This window comes from Dreissena polymorpha, chromosome 8 (assembly GCF_020536995.1).
Source record: "Dreissena polymorpha isolate Duluth1 chromosome 8, UMN_Dpol_1.0, whole genome shotgun sequence".
NCBI lineage: Eukaryota > Metazoa > Mollusca > Bivalvia > Myida > Dreissenidae > Dreissena > Dreissena polymorpha.
In genome coordinates this window covers 40,208,310-40,216,944 of record NC_068362.1, presented here as the reverse complement: position 1 = coordinate 40,216,944, position 8,635 = coordinate 40,208,310, and positions in this window count along the sequence as shown.

Genomic DNA, 8,635 nt, shown 5'->3' with positions numbered 1-8,635 from the left:
TTTCCAATATTCTATCAGAAATTGTGTTTTTGTTTTGTCTCTTTTTAATTCACCCTAGGGTGTGATGAAGATACAAAAAAGTATGTCAAGGGAAGCTCTGATTTTCTCATTAATTATTTCAAGATAAAAGAGTTGTACATTTCATGCAAGTAAATATGCTTCAAAACATTAAGGGTATTGCACATGCTTGATAATAGTTTCTTTGTGTCTCACATCACTGAAGCACAAGCTGCTATCTACTGTTGTGCAAATGTCAAATTATAATCTAACTTTCATTTTTACCTGAAGTATTTAGTACAAATACCATTTCATAATTATTTGATGAGTTGATAAAACTTTTTACCTGAGAAATGGGGTTATATTTTCAATAAGTTGCCAGTAGCAGACATGGGGTAATCATAATTGTTAATCTGTTATCATCATGATTATTAATTGATTACTTTTTCATTAATCATGGATTGATCATTAATTATAGCTTTTGTATTACTTAAATAATAATTTTATAGATTACCTCTACAAGAGGTCATTACTCATTATCTTTATGATTATGATTACTTTTGACCAAAAAGCAGATTCAATTTCAATTCATGAAAGTAAGTGTTGCAAGTTTGAAAGCAATAGCTTTGATACTTAAGGAATAAAATGGACCTAAAAACAAAACTTAACCAAAATTTTCAATTTTCTAAGTATAAAAAGGGCACATAATTCTGTCAAAATGCACGACAGAAATTGCCTGCCCAGTCCCCTCATGATAGTAAGTAAGTGTACCAAGTTTGAATGCAATAGCATTGATACAAATTTTTATAGTAAAATTCATTTTAATTAGTAATTACTTACCTGCTATCTAATAGCTATTTACTCCGAAGGATCGTAATTTATCCGGAAGCTTTCTGTCCGAATCCCTCACTTGTCATAAACCCGTCCAGGTCAGAACGGTCACATAATGCAGTGTAACCAAAAACGGGATATTACCCAGAAACCATCATTCTTATTCCAATAAACAATATGAAAATATTAGACGAAGAGCGGGGTGGGAGGCGGGACTTACCGATAGCTGGTAAGTAATTACTAATTGAAATGAATTTTACTATAAAAATTTGTTTTAATAGCTTAATTACGTTACCTGCTATCTAATAGCTGACTTTGCAGCTGCGGCGGGAAGGTTCGCGAAAATCTCTCCATCACAGCGGAACCGTTATCTCGGGTTCTCAGCTAATCTTCGTTATTACGGTATTAACTTAATTCACGGATAAGCGTAATATACCTATGCCGTAGAAGATAAAAAGATGAAAAAGTGGTCTGATTCCTCCAGAAAGCAGCTTGAAGCACGTCAGAGAGTGGGGTATGATTAATATACGCCCACGAAGCCGACATTGCTCGTAATTCATGCGGTCTAATCTTAAAAAGTGATGAATCCCTTGATGAAAGAGAAGAGTAAGCCCTTTTTATAGTCGAGGCTACCCAACGGGAAATAGAAGCCGCAGAAACATCGCCCCTCCCCACTTTTAAGGGAATGAAGAGTCTCTTGCGAGAACCTCGAATAGACTTAACTCTACTAAGATAAAACTTCAAAGACCTGACAGGGCAGAGGAGTCTATCTTCATCTTCATTTCCACAAGTTCTAGAAAGACTTGGGACCTTGAAGGGTTTAGAAGCCATTGAGGGGAGTTGATTTTTAGCAAGGAATCCTGGCTGACACAACAAAGTGACGTAGCCATCGGAGGAATCAAAACGAAGATGGCTATCTTCGATAGAAAGAGCATGAATTTCACTCCTACGTTTGGATGAAGCCATGGTAAGAAGGAAAACGGTCTTCCAGGTTAGGAACTGTAAAGAAGCCTGATTAAGGGGTTCATAGGGAGCTTTAATAAGCGATCCAAGAACACAAGCCAAATCCCATTTGGGGGTAAGAGAACGAGACACAGGACGTTTAAGTTCCATGGCTCGGATCAGTTCCGAAATGACTGGGTCAGCAGAGACTTGTGATGACTTACGAAAAGCAAAGGTATGCGAAAGCATAGATCTGTATCCTTTGATGGAGCTAAGAGAAAGTTTCTTATCATCAAAGAGATAGATTAAAAAATCCGCTATGCGTCTAGCAGAGGGATTGAGGGTATCAATTTTCCCTCGAACACCAATAAGAGAAGAGTTTCCAGCGAGCATCATAGACTGCTCTGGTGGACTTTCTCCTTGCAGAGGCAACGAGCGTTGAGGCCCTGAAAGAAAAGCGTTTCTTCTGCAGGGGTTGCCTGATAACGGCCAGACGTGTAAGTGGAACATTACTGGATCCACGTGAAGTCTGCCTCTCTGAGATAGGAGATCGGACCTGTGCGGGAGTTCCCTTGGAAATTCGCACAGGAGACCGAGAAGGTCGTTGAACCGGGATCTCCTGGGCCACCAAGGGGCTATAAGGAGGATCCGGCAAGAGCTCACACTGATTTTCCCTAAGATTTGGGGAATTAGAATGGGTGGGGGATAAGCGTAAGCGTCCAGTTGATCCCAATCGAACGAAAGCGCGTCTACCGCCCACGCTGCTGGTTCGTACACTGGAATCACATACAGAGGAAGTATGTGGTTGTCTCTGGTCGCAAACAGGTCGACCAGTGGATAACCGAATGTGAGGAAAATCTGATCGGCCACTTCCTGATGAAGTGTCCACTCCGATGGAAGTAACTGGTGTTTGCGAGACAAACCGTCCGCCAGGGCGTTGAGACAACCTGGTATGTGTTTGGACAAGAGAGAGACGTTGAGGCTCTTGCAAGGAACAAGTAAGTTCCTTGTTTCCAGATACAGGGAGTGAGAGTGTGTACCTCCCTGTTTCTGGATGTAAGCCACGACTGATGTGTTGTCTGTCGATACCATCACACAGGAGTCCCGAAGATGTGATTGAAATTGAGAAACAGCTAAAAAGACTGCTCGCATTTCGAGATTGTTTATGTGCAGGTGAGACTCCTGAGGACACCACAATTCTGATAATGTCAGGCTGCGGGGTTCCAGGTGAGCGCCTCAACCTTCCATGCTCGCATCCGTTATGAGATGTAAAGAAGGTTTCGGGGGAAGAAGCGGTACTCCTGCCAATAGGGTCTCCTCGTCTAGCCACCATTGAAGGTGGGGGACTAAGGACGGAAGGATGGGAATCTGTGTTAGCAGATTGTCTGGAGACCATTTCCAACAAGCTGAGAGACGTCCCAACTGCACGAAGTCTGCTACAGAGCTCAGGATACCGTTGAGCGACAGGAAATCTTGAGCTGTGATATGAGCTTGGGACAGCACCCATTTGACCTTCAAAAGGAGGTCTGATACACGTTGTCGCGAGACCCTTACCCGATTGATGTGGGTCAGAAAATTCATTCCCACGAATATGAAATCCTGAGAGGGAATGAGGTCTAACTTGGCTGCATTGAGAAGGAGTCCTAAAGAGAGGAGCTCCTTCCAAGAGAACTCTACGTGTAGCAGAAGCAGTCGACGATCGAGCTGGTGTAAGAGCCAATCGTCGAAATACTGAAGCAGTTGAACCCCGTGTATTCGGAAGTGTGCGCCCACTGCGGCCATGAGTTTGGTGGAAACTCGTGGAGCTGTGGCCAATCCAAAGGGCATCGCCCGAAACTGGTAGACCTGGCCTCGAAAGGAGAAGCGCAGGTACTTCCGGTAGTTGGGATGGATTGGAACATGGAATAATGCATCTTCCAGGGCCAAGGAAACCCCGCAGTGCATGGGTTTGATGGAGCGCCGAATGAAGGCAGGAGTCTCCATCTTGAAAGTAGGTTTGACTAGAAACGTGTTGAACACTTTTAAGTCTATGACTGGTCTCTAGGAGCCGCTTTTCTTTTGAACAAGGAAAAGGCGACTCTAAAATCCTGGAGAACAAGGGTCGTGAACCCTTTCTACCGCCTGTTTTTCCAGGAGTCCGAGAATGGAGTCTGGAAGTTGTGGATGCGGAGATACCAGATCTATTGGTACGCGAGAGAGTGGGGGCCTTTTTTCGAATTGAAAAGTGAGGCCTTTTGTGACAAGGGAATGAACCCACGCGTCCGAAGTTATTTGGAGCCATCGATTTGCGAAGTGCATAAGTCTGGCTCTGACTGGTACCTCCGGCATCGGAGGTTGTGGCGGTAGAAAGGGGTTTGACCTTGACGCAATGTCCTTAAAACCTATAAAATAATTTAATATCAATTCAATGAAAGCTGATAAAAGCAATATCACATCTTCAGCAATTAAAATAATATTAATGACTAGATCAAGATGAACTGATTAAAATATTCCTATACCGAAACAAAAACGATACATAGATAATAATGATATAAACATGGTATAATTATAAACTGTCCATCAGGTATTTCTAAACTGCTATTTTGAATGAAGGTAATCTTCTTATACTGGATATGTCAGCAGGTAGGCTGTTCCACAAGGAGCAACCGTTTGAGCTCTGATTAAATATTCATCGCAACTTTCGATAGGTCTAAAAGTAAAAAATAAATGCGAAGTTCTTTACAAGAGACATCTTAGACGTTTACGTACGTTATAAACGTCATTGCATTGTTAGTAGTGCATATAAATTGATCTACAAGTATTTATTGTATGCTCTCCAGTAGTTTATAGAGAAATATCAGTGAAATAAAACTGTTTAAACAGTGAAAAATAACAGTGACAAATAACGATATTTTTCACCGTTTAACTGTGAAATGACGTCATTTTTTCGACGAAATGACTCCAGTAAATCTCTTTTACAATGTAAATAAACGGTGGAAAAAGCATAAAATAAAAAGAAAATTTGTTGTATTCGATGGAATATCGATTTTAATTCACCCGTGATCATAAAAAATACATATTTTATATGATCACTCGTGAAATAAAATCGATATTTCATCGAATCCAACAAATATCCTCTATATATTGCTCGTGTTGATAAGTGGCTGTCCGGTTATCGAGATGGTTGGTACACGCTGGTCGCACATAGGCAATCTGGGTTCAGTCACCGGTCCCGGCAGCATGATGTGGTTATGGTTGGTGGTCACCATACCGGGAAGGTGGAGTTTCCTCCGCCCCACCCCCCCCCCTCCCCACACACACACAGAAAGAGACCACACAAAAATAGAAATATTTCAGCACAAAAATAATAGCTGGAAACTGCAGCAAAGTATTCGTCCGAACATTCGCGAGTCAACTAAGTTAATTATGTTTGGTTCTTGGATACCTCACATAATGCAGCCTCAGGTGCAGAACGACCTCATAAACTTCAAAATACACATCCAATCATCTATGAGTAGACGATACCCAAGTTTTATTAAGAAATTAGATTATTTATTTATTGACCGGTCGCCGTGGCCTAGTGGATAAGGCGTCCGCCTCGAGATCGGGAGGTCGAAGGTTCAAGCACCATGGGGAGTGTTTGTCGAAGGATGGATGTTTGTCATGGGACTTGTTCCGAAATGGCCGGTTCGTGAGCTGTTAGCTAGTTGAAAATGAATGGTTACCGATTTCTATCCGCCTGGCATAGTGATAGAAGATGGGAGGTACATGGTAACACACAAAAAGTGTCTCATAAGTAAAATTGGCTGGCTCTTTCAATAGGGGTGACACTATAATAAAACAAGAGCTGTCAGAGGACAGCGCGCTCGACTATTCGAGTGCTTGACAGTATAACGTAAGCCATCATGGGGAAATTCTTCATATTCAATTATTTATTAGACTATCTTTCAAAAATAAAAAAAGGAAAAAACAACATTTTTTTGGGGGGAGAGAGGGGGGGTAGGGGGGGGTGAGAGGGGGTATAATGTGGTGTGTGGTAATTTATTACATGCTTAAAAAATTGGGGGGAGGTAGGGTGGGGTAGGGGGTGAGAGGGGGGTATAATGTGGGGTGTGGTAATTTATAAGATGATGTTTAAAAAAATATATAAAAATTGGGGGGAGGTTGGGGGGGGGAAAGGGATTCTGGGTAGGGCGTGGGGTATTGTTTGGGTTGAATCCATTGTGGTATTCAGGTAAGTGTTGTTTTGTCAAAGTAATAATAAAATGTGATCATAAATGAAGAAGTTATGGCAATTTCAGCAAAATGTTCAATTATCTAAGTGTAAAGGGGGCCATAATTATGTCAAAATGCTTGATACAGTGGTCTGCTCTTGTTTATAGGTTGGGGTAATATTGGTTAACATGTATGCAACATATAAAAGCAATATGTCAAAGGATATAGAAAATATTTGTGGTAGTACGCAAACTTTAACATAGATTTATCAATAATATGCATATTCTAAGTATAAAAGGGGCAATAATCATGAAAAAATGCTTGATAGAGTTGTCTGCTCTTGTTTATAGGTTGGGGTGATGTTGGCAAAAAAGTATGCAAAATATGAAAGCAATATGTCAAGAGACAATGAAAATAAATGGGGTAGTACGAACACTTAAACATTTGCTGCATATTCTAAGTGGAAAAGGGGCTATAATTATGACAAAATGCTTGATAGAGTTGTCTGCTCTTGTTTATAGGTCGGGGTCATGATGGTAAACAAGTATGCAAAATATGAAAGCAATATGTCAAGGGACAATGAAAATAATTGGGGTAGTACGAAAACTTTAACATTTGCACGCTAACGCTAACGCCGACGCCGGGGTGAGTAGGATAGCTCCACTATATATATTTCATATATAATAGTCGAGCTAAAAAAACCTTTTGAATCCGGTGTTATCTTCCATGTGTGTTGGATTCAAAGTTTCAGGAGAGGAACTTGCAGAACTGTGTACAACCAATTGTTGCAATGATGATGCAAACCACAGGATAACATCGCAACTGGACTTCAATTGTCTGGATTTAACTCACAAATAGCATTATAAGATATTATAAATGGTTGCTTATCAAATACTGGTGCAAGACATGTTGTTTCTCTTATGTAAGTATGTTGGCCATTTCTGTTATTGAATAACTCGTAAAAATGGTGACACAAAGTTATTTTTAATTAATCCAAATTCAACAAGAGCTTCTCGGTCGCAGAAAGATACCCCCACCCCCCACAAACAGGGCCTTGACACCCATCACTCAATCCTTTGATGACATAGCAAACGGAAACCAATTTAGCACTTTACAATCTAACAATTGAACTAGTGACACCAATTTTAATAGGGATAATCTACTGTCCAATGCCAATGCACATATGAAGTATCAAGCCAATTTGTCAATTTGTTGACGATTTATTGATCTATTACAATTTTAACACTTATTGTGACAGTAACCTTGACCTAATAACCCAAATTTCAATAGGGGTCATCTACTTCCAAGGCCAATGCACGTGGGTAGTATCAAGCCAATCGGTCAATTCTTTGACGAGTAATTGATAAGAAACAATTTCCACTTATTGTGACAGTGACCTTAACCCTTGACCTAGTGACCCCAATTTTAATAGGAGTCATCTACTTTCAAAGGTCAATACACACGGAAAGTATCATGCCAATGGGTCAACTCTTTGACAAGTTATTATATAAAAAAAATCACACTGTTGACTGTGACCTTGACCTAAAGACCCCAATTTCAATAGTATTAAGTCAATCGGTCAATTCGTTGACGAGTTATTGATCGGAATCGATTTTCACACTAATTGTGACAGTTTCCTTTGACTCCAATCTCAATAGGGATCAACTAATGTCCAAAACCAATGCACATGTGAAGTATCAAGCCGATCAGTCAATCTTTTGAGGAGTTATTGATCGGAAACAAACTGGTCTACCGACAGACAGACCAACATCCAGCAAAACAATATACCGCATCTTCTTCGTAGGAGGGACATAATGAATTCAACTGTACACAAACAGATAAGTAAACAATTAATTAACACTCATCTATTCTCACAAAATAACAAAAACATATATTTTGTGCAATTTATTCATACACATATGCATATAAATGTTAATGTTCACATTTTATCTTGAAATAATGACAATTTATGCAAGAGTATATGAAATTCATTAAACAATATACATAACAATTTAATATAGATCGCTTTAAGTATGACTTTAATAGTAACAAACAAGTCAGCAGATGTCTTCATTACAGGGCTTGCAGCATGCCTGAAGTGCTGAGCATGCAGTGTGAGAGAATATATACTGTAACTTATTTTCTTATAAAGATATTTATATGAGTTGCGTTCTGGGAAAAGGATGTTTAATGCATGTGCGTAAAGTGTCAGCCAGATTAGCCTGCGCAGTGTGTACAGGCTAATCAGGGATGACACTTTCCACATTTATAGTATTTTTGTTTAAAGGAAGTCTCTTCTTTGCGACAATCCAGTTTAAGCAAAGTGTTGTTCCTTAATAGCTTACACACATGAATTTACCCCCGATTTCCCAGAGTGAGTCTCATAAACAATTAAAGTAAACTCAATCAGTAGCCAGCAAGCCACGTAATGACTTGATTGCCATGTTTCCGTGTTGTTCTTACTGTTCAATACCAAACAATTATCCAAGATGCTTGCTAAAGATGACTTAAGAAAACTAATTTTAAATGTACTGGGATAAGCCATGTAGATACCAACAGTGAACAAAAGTACACCAGTACTTTGTATTGGAAATTCTGACATCATTCTGTTTTTCATTTCACCTCAAAAACTTTACAAATCAGTATTTGTAAGTTAACTATCACCACTATC